The following is a 12,288-nucleotide window of genomic DNA, read 5'->3' on the forward strand; positions in this document are numbered from 1 at the left end:
AAGTTTCAAAATAATGTAAACTAAAAATCCTAAGCCATCACCAACTAAATGGATCCCTTTTTGGCCAAGGGGACCCCAGAAAAACCTTAAAAACTGAATTCCTGGCTAAGACAGGAAAGGAGGTCAAAACATTTATAATTATACCCCTTCCCTTTTGGAATTTAGGCATAACCACCAACCATTGTTAATGTTAAAACAGAGATCATAAGACTAACAAAATCGACTTTTTGTGACAATCGAAAGATACCCAATTGTAAACAGAACCCGAGGCCATGCCTTACAGGTCTCTCTTACCCAGTCTATTGGTTAACACACTTTCTTATCATAAAAATTCCTTTTTGCTAACTCCAAATTTTTAGACAAAGCTTTACTTCTTTACTCAATTGCAAATTGAAGAATTTCTGAATCTATCTATAACCTATAAGCCCCTGTTTCAACACATTTACTTTTTTGGACCAAACAATGTATACCTTCCATGTATTGATTTATGTCTTTGTCTGCAATTCCTGTTTCCCTGAAATGTATAAAACCAAACTGTAACCCAACCACATAAGGTACATTTTCTCAAGACCTCTTGAAACTGGGTTTCAAGAGGCCATGGTCTCTCATACCGGCTTAGAATTAACCTCTCTAAAATATTTTACAGAGGTTGATTTTTCCATTAACAATAATAATACCAACACATCAAATATTAAAATAACAACACCAACATTACTATTAGCATAATGCCACTGAATACAATTTCAGTGTTTTTTCAGTTATGATACAAGGATGTTTTGGGATGTTGAGTCAAAATAACGTTTGAAAGGTATTTGAAATAATACTTGTCCATCCAATTATGGTACGAACCAATATATACTTAGGTTTATTTTATTTATTTATTTATTTATTTATTTATTTAAGACGGAGTCTTACTCTGTCGCCCAGGCTGGAGTGCAATGGGCTATATCGGCTCACTGCAATCTCCACCCCCGGATTCAAGTGATTCTCCTGCTTCAGCCTCCCTAGTAGCTGAGATTACAGGCGTGAGCCACCACGCCTGGCTAAATTTTGTATTTCCAGGAGAGATGGGGTTCCCCCGTGTTGGCCAGGCTAGTCTCAAATTCCTGGCCTCAAGCGATCCGCCCGCCTGGACCTCCCAAAGTGCTGGGATTACAGGTGTAAGCCACCGCACCCTGCCTACTTAGGTTTGTTTCAGTTTGTTTTTAGTTTTTTGGGATGGTTTGTTCTGTCATCCTTAGGACTTACTACTTTTTTGAAAATATGTATGACATTTACATATGAATTCAAAACTAGCTTCCACCCCTGGGTTGCTTTTCCTATTCTCTCTTTTCCTATATAGGTAAACCATTTTTATTCATTTTTTACTTTTCATTATTTTGTATTTGAACCCAGGTAGTATGGTGCTTGAGTCTATGGTCTTAAAATGTTAGACTTAAACTGCTCCATTAGATATTATCAAACTTTTTCTCTTTTTTGCGGGGGACAGAGTCTCGCTCTGTCACTCAGGCTGGAGTCCAATGGTATGTGACTGGATTTACAGCATGGGCTCAGGGCTCAGGTTCTTGGCTTCCATTGCTGGAAGAATCAAGCAGAGAGTCTTACCTGCACAGTGAGCGTTCCAGCACCAAATAAGTGTTCGCAGACCAAGAGAGTGAGCGGCAATGCAATTTATTGAGCAAGCGAAAGTAAAAGCTTCCACAGCACGGAAGGGTGGAAGGGGACCCGAGCGCGTTGCCGTTGGTCAGGGCTGCCTGGGCTTATATCCGCAAGTAATTCCGAGTTGCTGATTGTTTGCCCCCTAGTCCTGTGTGGGGAGGGACTTGTGACTATGAGTCACCTAATCTCTTTTTCTGGTGGTTGTTTTCTAGTTTCTATTGAACTTGCAAGCAGTATTGGAATATAGTTGAACATCTAACTGATACTTTGAACACAGCCTCCTGATATGGTTGAAGTACCCATGTTGACCTTTTCCCATGCTGGGATTTCTAAAAGTTTCCCCATTGACCCAAAAAGTTTTATTCCCTCAATGTTGGCCAGGCTGGTCTCGAACTCCTGACCTCAAGTGATCCGCCAGCCTGAGCCTCCCTAAGTGCAGGGATTACATGCCTGAGCCAGCATGGCCAGCCTATCAAACCCTTTTTTTACAGGAAAGCATGTGTTGTTGAAAATTGCATATACATGTATCTAGTTCTCCTTAAGATCTAAACTTGGAAACTGTCATTCCAGGCCTCTCCATAAGTCCCACCCTCTACCTCCTCCTCCCAAATTCCTCCTACCAACAGGCAGTAGCTAAAAGCCTCTTTTATGGCTTTTTGTGTTCCAAAAGCTTATAGCCTTAACCCAGATACCTACTTTATAGATTCATAGTATGCAAGCTTTGCGGATATTCTTTTGAAGTTTGCGTTTATGAGGCTTTGTGTACCAGCCTCAGTAAATTTCCATGTGACCTGTCTGAACTTCTTGAAGACAGAGTGTGAACAAACATTACAAGCTTTTTGTGAAAGAGAATGTAGGTTCCATATAAAATATTTTTCCTAAATCCTATTACATTCCCTTTAAACATCCCTGTTCATTCTCACAGAATTTCACTACCCCTGGTACTATTTACATCTCTTTCCTTTCCTACTTTCGCTCCTACTATTCCCAGCATTTCTAACTTTGGTCTTCTCAAAAAGTTCATTCAGTTCCCATGGCCCACTCAGCATAATAAAAGCCTGAGAGCTGATGGAATAGCTTTAGATAACAAAAGTGCCAAAGCCAGGGTTGTTAGCAACATTCGAACCACCTATTGTCCTTTATAAATACCCCTGGGAGTTCTCAGTTTATCCAGTTACAGTCAAATTTTTTCATGACATTCAACCTCTTCTCTTGGGAATCTAGCCTAATGGAATAATTCTAACTGGTACAATGAGTAGTGCACAAAAATGTTTATTGTGAAAATTACATAATCATGAAAATTTATTATTACACAAACATTCAACAAATGGAGGACAGATAAATGGTGGTACATATTTATATTAGGCTATTAAGGATTAGTTATATTATACTATAAAGACATTTTAATAACATCTAAAAATCGGGGGCATGTACTGTTAAATGATTATAAAAACATCTGAACAAAAATGATAAAAACATTAATAGTGTTGTAGGGGTGAAGGAAATTTTTCCTTCTTCTTTTAAGGTGCATGTTGATGAAAGTGTCAAACTCTGTAAAATTTATTCTGAGCCAGATATGAGGAACCATGGCCCATCACACAGCCCTAGGAGATCTTGAGAACATGTGTCCAAGGTGGTTGGTCTTGGTTTTATACATTTTACAGATATACAAGACATCAGTTAATACATGTAAGATGTATTATATATTAAGGTGTATTATATATGTAATATATATTTTATACATTTTACAAATATACAAGACATTTTATAAATTTTACAAATACACAAGACATCAGTTACTACATGTAAGATGTATTATATATTAAGATATATTATATATTACATATATATTACATATATAATATATATTTTATATATATATTTCTTATCAGACTTAAAATGTTTCTTATCAGACTTAAAAAGGTGCCAGAATCAGTTAGTTCTCTCCTGGATCAGCACAAGATCTGGAAGAGGAAAAGCTTCTGGACAGAATGTATATTTTTTTCACAAGAGACAGTTTTGTAGGGCCATTTCAAAAGATATCTACGAAATACATTTTGGGGTAAAATACTTTAATTTCTTTCAGGGCCTACTGTCATGTTGGTATCTTATTGCTACAAAGAATCTGTTATTGTCACTCTTATTGTCTCTATTTTAATATTAATGCTGATCAGCCATGACTGAATTCCAAAGGGAGGAAGATAGAATGAGGCATGTCTGACCGCTTATTACTCTCATGGCCTGAAATAGTGTTTCAGGTTAACTTTAGAATGCCCTTGGCTAAGAAGAGAAGTCTATTCAGTTGGTTGGGGGTGCTTAGAATTTTATTTTTGGTTTACATGTGAATCTGCTGAAATAAACTGACAATAAGCTAGAAGGAGGAAAAAAAAGCAAGTTTATTATGTGCACAGGGAAATCACAAGAAAGTGATTTCTCAATAACCCCATAAGGTTGAGAAGCTTATAAGCCCTTTTTCATAGGGGAGAGGAAGGTTGCAGAATATAGGCAGTTTTGAGGAATACGAAATGAATTTTAGAAAGTTGAATGGGCCCAAAGCAAAGAACAGACAATAGTTTGTCAATAATTATTTTAGTAAATTGTATGGGACCTATAAACAGACAATAGCTTGTGACAAAGTCTGTCTAGGTGTGGTGACACTCCTTAGTCTTCCTTCCTGCCGTATGCATTTAATCTTCCCTGGTTAATGAAATTTCAGAAGGAGATTGAAGGCAATTTTGTTCCTTCTGAAGAAGCTTCAGATAACTTCAGAGAGAGTTTCAGCCTGCACTCAGGGAGAGAACAGGAGAAGGTCAGAAAGTCCTTGGTTCTGAGGATGCTTCTGAAACCATTTCATTTTCTGTAGTTCAAAGTGCTCAGCATGCCAAAGTGCCATACTTTGGGGTATCATTTTTTGGGCCTCAACAATATTAACAGTGTTAATTTCTATATACGCCAAATGTTAAAAAATGGGTGTGTATCACTTCTGTTAACAGTACACACACACATATATACACACTAACCCCAAGAGTATGGGGCTGTGGGCTGGAGGCTCAAGCTTTTTATGACTATAAGAGACTGATCTGAAGGACAATGGTCTATAGAGAAATAATGGAACTTATAGAGTGTTATGGTTTGACGATTCAAGCCTCAAAGAAGAGCAGTTTCAAATGAGGGCAGACAAAGTCAAGATCTGGAAAGAATAATGAGAGAGAATGCAGTTGACACCTTGTCACCTCCTGGCCTTCTGGTAGCTGGGATATGAGAAAGCAGAGCTGGGATGTGAGAAAGGAGAAGTTACAGTGAAATTGGAGTTTTCAATAGAAAATTCATTTTACATTAAGATAGCACTTTTGAAACTTTAGTCATTCAAGAGTTTTGTCATTTCTACTTTCTATGTATACTGCTCATTTCTCATTGTTTTTCTTTAAATCAATTTCTACCTTCCTCCCTTTTTTCTTGAATCAACATACTTCCTTTAATTTTAACCTATGTGACAATGTATGTGCAAACATGGCTGATACATATTTTTTTGAATACACATTAAAATAAAATGCGAGTATTAAAATTTAAATATTTATACATGGATATCCTGAAATTGTCTTTGAGAAACACTGCTTTAGAACAAGAAAGTGAAGATAATATTCTCTGAAGAGAATAATGTGCAGAAAAAAAGTTGATGGTGGAATGTGACCCCAGGGAACAAAGAAGAAAGGGTTTGGAAGGCGGTCAACAGCAAAAAGATGAAAGATCGCTTGGAATGGGCAGAACAGATCTCAAATGAAAGGACAGAGTAAGACTCCAGAAAAGTCTGCATTTTGGGTAGATAAAATAGCATGAATTTTTAGATAAAAGAGTCTACATTTGGGTAGATAAAATAGCATCATAATATGCTATTTTATCCGATGTATAACCATTCACATTTGGCTAAAGTGCATAATAGACAACACAAGGTCTAAGAACAGGTAGCATGGACCCTGCAGATATTATGTCCTTAGGGCTTGGTGGGAAATGCCTGTGTGGTTGAATAGTACAGTGACTCCAAGTAGTAACTGAGGCCTGAGCTAGTCAAAGGCAATGCCAAATTGTTGGCTAAAATTCTTCCCTGGTTTCAAATTTCCTCCCAAGGTATTTATATCATAACACAGCTAGAGTCACTATTTTACATGGTCCCAAGAGTGTCCAACTAATTTTGAAATGAAGAGGAGAGGAAGGTTATACCCACCTCTTTGGAAGAAACAATTGGTTGTATCAGTTATTTACCAAAAAATGACAGAGGGTTCTGGTTTTCTATATCCTGAGGTGCTATTTTGTACTTGTACCTAAAAGATTTAGGAAGAAAAATAAGGAAGAAAATGAGTGACACTCCCCATATTAATAAAAATTATCTTTAAACTTGTTAGTGATATTTGAGTAGTGACCTAGATCTCATCTCATTAGGGGACAATTTAATAAATATGCTCCCACAGTCCATCAGCCTGAAAAGATAAAAAAAAAAAAATCAATAATGCAGCAAAAAGAAAAACAATAGAAATGCACAATTATTTCTGGCTGAAGGCCTCAATAAATAATTTCAAGAATTCTAATATTGCTCAAACCACTTCCATTTCTAATATGCTACCATTTTCATCCTTACTATAGTACAATAAAAACTTACGATGCAAACTTCTCTTTATCTGTGTGAGTGACTCAAATACGATCATCTCTCTGTTTGTCACCACCTTAACTGCATCCGTTTCTTTAAATACGGGGTTTCTCTCTTAAAGTGGCTGATGCTATCAATGAATGTTACACTGAGTCACTGTGTGTTTCAGGCTCAAGATACAGCCATTCTGCCCTCAGGCTAGTAAATCAGTTCAAGCCACTGAACTGTGACTAAGCCATGTAATGATTTTTCTCAAGGCTGTGAGACTGTTAACACCCATCTTCATCTGAATGCCATGGCAAAGATGAGACTGCCTTTCCTCTTTGGAGGGGTTGTAATCTTTTTACTTTTCTCTCATTCCTATCATCTTCTGCTTTAATCTCCCTCCCCTGAGGCTCAAGACAAATCCCTGGACTACTTTTCCACCATTTATTTAATTATTCACTTAGTCATCTAACAAATATTTATTTATTGAGCTTCTATTCTGTGTCAATTCCTCTTCTAGTTAATGAACACGTTAGTCAACAAGACAGAAAATTCCCTCCTCTCAAGGAAATTACATTTCTGTAAGCAAATAAAATAATATTCAGTGATATGAACAAAATAAAAAATAGTGCCTGCAAATAGTTAATAAATCAGCTGTTATAACTATCTCATTTCTATAGTATTTATTTGTTGCTCTAATTTAACAAAGTTAATATTCATTGCAATTTATGAGTAGATCCAAATATTTGGGACTAGGTACATTTCTTTTATTTGCCCATGAATGAGATTGGGCTTTTTCCCTCAAGATTCTTTTTCAGCTGAGCAGTGGCATTTATCTTGGTAACCACAAGTTTCCTACTCCAAGATTACTCTGGAGTCACTGCTTGCAGGATCTCTCTCTTCTTGCTTGCTCTCCAGGTCCTAGGGTTTCCTCTGCTGGCTGACACCTGTTTATGAGTGTACCTCAGTGCTTTTTACCACTATTGGGCTCTATTGTCTGAGGCCCAGTTTCTTCCCTCTTTCTACCCCCAACATCTTTTGTTTCTGGTTTAAAATGGTTCTCTTTTGACTAGCATTCCATTGAGATACTTTCACCTACCAGCACCTTTTGAAGACATGTTCTAAGATCAGGTCAGGAGTATACAGTGCAATCAGTATTATAGTAGTTCTCTTTTCCATGGATGCAATTCTATCCTCATTCTCTGCAATGTCTATCTCTTTAAAGAACAGCTTAGCTATCTGCATTGAAGAACTGATGACCAATGTTAACCAGCACTGGTTATGGACTCAAACTGACTAGACTCAAATTCCATTTCTACAACTTGCTAGATATGTACATTTGAATGGAAAAAACAAGTTAGCCTTTTAAAACCTCATTTTTCTCATCTGTAAATGGAATATATATGCCCTGGGGAATGGTGAGAACTCCAAGTGGTGCAGAGTAAGCTTTTCTCCAATCTCATCCTCTAACTAGAAAACTCCTAGGTGAGAGTAAAGAGAGAAGTAAAGGGGTAGAGTATAGGCATGTTCTGCTTTCTGAACAAGAATGCACAAGGGCTTTCTGGTTTCTGTGTCTGCTGTTTGTGGCTGAATGGGTATTTAAGAGGTAAACTTGACCCATAGCGACAAAGACACATGCGTAGTTTCCAGAATTTCCAGCAAGACAGAGAAACAGTATGAATGACCTAAGGAAGTCAGGCGGACACGAATATGATAGGATGATGACTCTTTGGTGAATACTGTTGTGGTTACATTATTCAAAAACACTTTGGGCTTTCCTTTCCTGCTTCTGTGCTTTAACCCAGCATTTGAGTTTGCCAGGTATCCAATTGCTAGAGGTAGATTGCCCGTGTTTGGATTTGGACTTTGTCATTTAATAGTTCTGTGATCTTAGACAAATAATTTATTCCCCTGTACCTCAGTTTCCTGATTTTTAAAATGGAATTAATCACATTTCCTACTTCAAAGAATGATTTTCAGAATCTCTGTGGTTCAAATGTTTTGGAATTTTGAACAAAAATTCCGAATTTCATGTGTTGGAAACTTAATCTCCAATGCCACAGCGCTGCAAGGTAGGGTCTAATGGGAGGTGTTTGGATCATGAGGGTGCCACCCTCATGCAAGAGTTAATGTTATCTTGGGAGTGGGTTGTTTCTGTGGGAGTGAGTTTTTCATAAAAGTGGGTTTGACCTCCTCCTGGCCTCTTTCGCTGTCTCTTACCATGTGATAACACAGAGAAGGCCCTCACTGGACGTGTTCCCTTAATCTGGGCTTTTCAGCCTCCAGCACCATGCACCAAACATATTTCTGTTCATTTAAAATGATTCAATCTGTGGTATTGTGTTGTAGAAGCATAAAGTAGACTACGACAAGGATTAAAAGTGTTAATACAGCTAAAGTGCTTAGAACTGTGGCTGGAATGTAGTAAGCACCATATAAATATCAGGTACTATGTTTATATGGAGTCCCCAAGACTCAGAAAAGCTGTCATCTACACGGTTAAAGTTCCTTCTAGTGAAAGGAAACAGATTACAATGAGCAAAAGAACAGGGTGCCTGGGATAAGGTCCAGGAGAAGCTAAGTACAAATTTTCAGATGCTCTCTCCCAGTTGAATTGCATGGATATGCTTAATTATCTCAGAAATAATGTGTGGCAATACATATTGCTATGATTTGAATGCCCTTATCAAAACTCATGTCAAAATTTAATTGTCATCGTAACAGTATTAAAAGGCGGGGTTTTTAAGAGTGATAGGTCATGGGGGCTCTACCCTTATGAATGGATTAATCTCATTATCATGGGAGTGGCTTTGTTATAAATACAAGCTCTATCTCTCACATATTCTCTTGTTCTTCTGCTCTTTCATCATGGAATAATTAGGAAGGAAGATCCTTACCAGATACCAGCACGATGCTGTTGGACTTCTCAATCTCCAGAGCTGTGAATCAAGTAAACTTGTTTTCTTTACAAATTTCTTAGTCTATGGTATTCTGACAAACTAAGACACATGCAAAGTGTTGCCAACCTGGGAATCTCACCAGAACCATAATGTCCAGGATTTCTATTGGAAATCAGTCATGTATGGATGCAGTACCTGAGTGACCAACCACAGATACTCACTTAGACTATAACAAACCAGAACAAAAAGGGGCATTTACCATAAATCTCATTTTTAGGATAAACTATCTCATCAAACTGGTACTGTGTTGCTAAATGCCTCAGATATACAAAAATGTCTTTTATTAAGAAGAATATTTCCAGGGATCAGAGTTCATATCCCAGGATTTGGCCCAGGGCTAGTCTTGAAAATATTTCTGAAAATGTACTGGGTTAGAGCAAGGCAGGCCTGCATATCACATTTGTACAATAGTTTTCCTGTACAACTACAATTGCTATCATTGCAATAATGTTACCTAGTATTTTCTCTATACCTTGAGGAAAGGGAGAGACTCACATTAATAGTTATAAAATTTTTGTCACCCAGGTGGCATAAAGTTCTCACTGAAAAATGAGTTATATACAAGATACAGATTTTTGAATTATGAACTGCTACACAAACTGTTATTATTGCTATTCCAGGATTCCTGACGGACGGGAGACAGTTACCCTAGCTTTGACCTAAGATATAGAATCCTTAGGAAAATCTTCAGTAACAGGGTTCATGTATTTCCAATCATCCAGTCTCATACCTGGGAGAAAAAGGAAAGGAGAAGCTTAACCAGCTCTGTGAGTGTGCTCAGCTTTCTTCTGCCTGAGAGTCTTTGAACATACTGTTCTGTCTCTTTCAAGTTCTCTCTTGGCGTCATTCTGTTAAAGCGATGGAGTATTTCTTGAGTTTCAGGCTTTGGCTTTAGGGAAACTTTCCCTAACCATCCTCATCATTGTCCCCTTTTCCTAGACCTAGCCTACTTCATAGCACTCATCACCATTAGTAATTGTATACTTATTTGTTTTCTTGGTTATTATCTATCTCCTCTACTAGATTTAAGATCTGTAATGGCAGAGAGCCTGTCATCATTTTTGTTCTCTTCTCAATACTGACTGTTCATCATTGTGCCAGGCCCAGAGGCTCAGTAACTTTGTTCCTGGTTTTAAAATGAGATAGGCCATTGCTTCACATGAGTTCATACTATATCAATCCATTTTTCTTAGATCAGGGACAAAAAGGATTCATTTTGCCTGTTAATCTAATACGTTACTATTACATTTGCAGAACCAGACAAGTTACACAAAGCAGAACAGGGTGACAGGTGAAGTTTGAGGGAGTTCTTAAACTGAAGTTTAACAGATATAAAAGGCAGTGTTTTCCCATATAAAATAGAATTATTTTGTTTCTAATGACGTAAAAACAATCTCTAAACTTAAGGAAAAATAAAAAAGTCATAATAAAACAGTATTTGGCTGAAATTTTAATATATTTGTACACAGAGGAATTTTTAAGTCATAATAATTTTACATTCTGTAAACTGGGGTATCCAGTTGAATGTTTAATTTAACAATATTTTTATGAAGTTAATATACTTTTATACACATATACATTGGTACACTATTTATTAGTTTTCCCTTGATATTTTTATTCCATAATGAGAATTGGGGGATGTGTAGTAGGTAAGGATGAAAGAAAAGCCATGGAGGGGAAATTATACTTTTGTGTGGATAACAAGAGAGAATATTTTCAATGGAAATGTCATACTTACAGTGAATCTTTTTTTCACTTTCTGTTCTCTTGATGGGAACAAAGAACTAAATAGCAATTAACGTCATAGGTCACACCAGCAGCATCTCCCTAAGAATTCATGTACAATGGAGGCTCTGTAGCCACACTCCGGAAGGGTGGGAAGCAATCTGAGTGTGTGTTTAGAAGTCAAGGATAAATACATCTTTCTTTTGCATAGCAGTATTTCCTGAAAACTGTAACATGAAAACTCTAATGTTAAACAATTTTTCCTTTAGTTTAAATGGGAAAATTTATTATGTGTTCCATCTCATCCCAAGGTAACCAAAGATGCTCACAGATAGAAAAGCATGTCAATTAAGCAAGTTAATGAAAGTAACAATAAAAAATTCGAAAACAAATATAGTTTGTACCTAAATGCAACGAGCTAAGGTTTATGGTATCTGCCACAGGAGAGAAAGAAAATTTGATAGAATAGTAGAAGAGTGCAAGGAAATAAGTTTTTGGGGGGTGTATACCATCTTTAAAAACCATTTTTCATAGTTTTCCTTGAAGAGGTCCTTCACTTCCCTTGTTAGCTGTATTACTAGGTATTTTATTCTTTTTGTGGCGATTGTGAATGGTAGTTCATTCATGATTAGGCTCTTGGCTTGCTGTTGCTGTATAGGAATGCTCGAAATTTTTGGACATTGATTTTGTACTCTGAGACTGCTGAAGTTGCTTATCAGTTTAAGAAGCTTTTGGGCTGAAACGATAAGGTTTTCTAAATATAGGATCATGTCATCTGCAAACAAAGATAGTTTCACTTCCTCTCTTCCTATCTGAATATACTTTATTTCTTTCTCTTGCCTGGTTACTGAGGCCAGAACTTCCAATACTACGTTGGATAGGAGTGGTGAGAGCGGGCAACTGTGGGAAGTAGAAAAGTTCCTTTTTAAGGTTTCCTTTCTTGTTAAAGAATAAATCATAAGTGTGCTAGTAACTCTTTATTAAGCCCTAGCGTATGTAGCTGTTAAACATGCCATGCTTACAGGCACATAGTACATTCTATGTCCTTATACTTTAACCAAGGTATCTGTGCTGGATGTGCTCACAGGCATGACCCAGCTCTCCATTGCTTTTATCTGTTTGTTAACCAATCAGGTTTTAGTTTAGATTGTAAGGTCTGGCTCCAGCCAATGGAGATCAGACACAGCAGTAGGGAAAACCCCAAATGTGTAAGGGATAAATTTGTCTGATTTTCCTTTGTTTATTGTACTCTCATGGCAGAATGGCTAGTGAGAGTACCCTTCCTGCAGTCCAGGAAGTAAAAATTGCATTGGTAAA

Source organism: Aotus nancymaae, unplaced genomic scaffold (genome assembly GCF_030222135.1).
Source record: "Aotus nancymaae isolate 86718 unplaced genomic scaffold, 86718_ANA_hifiasm-v0.15.2.pri h1tg000019l, whole genome shotgun sequence".
Lineage (NCBI taxonomy): Eukaryota > Metazoa > Chordata > Mammalia > Primates > Aotidae > Aotus > Aotus nancymaae.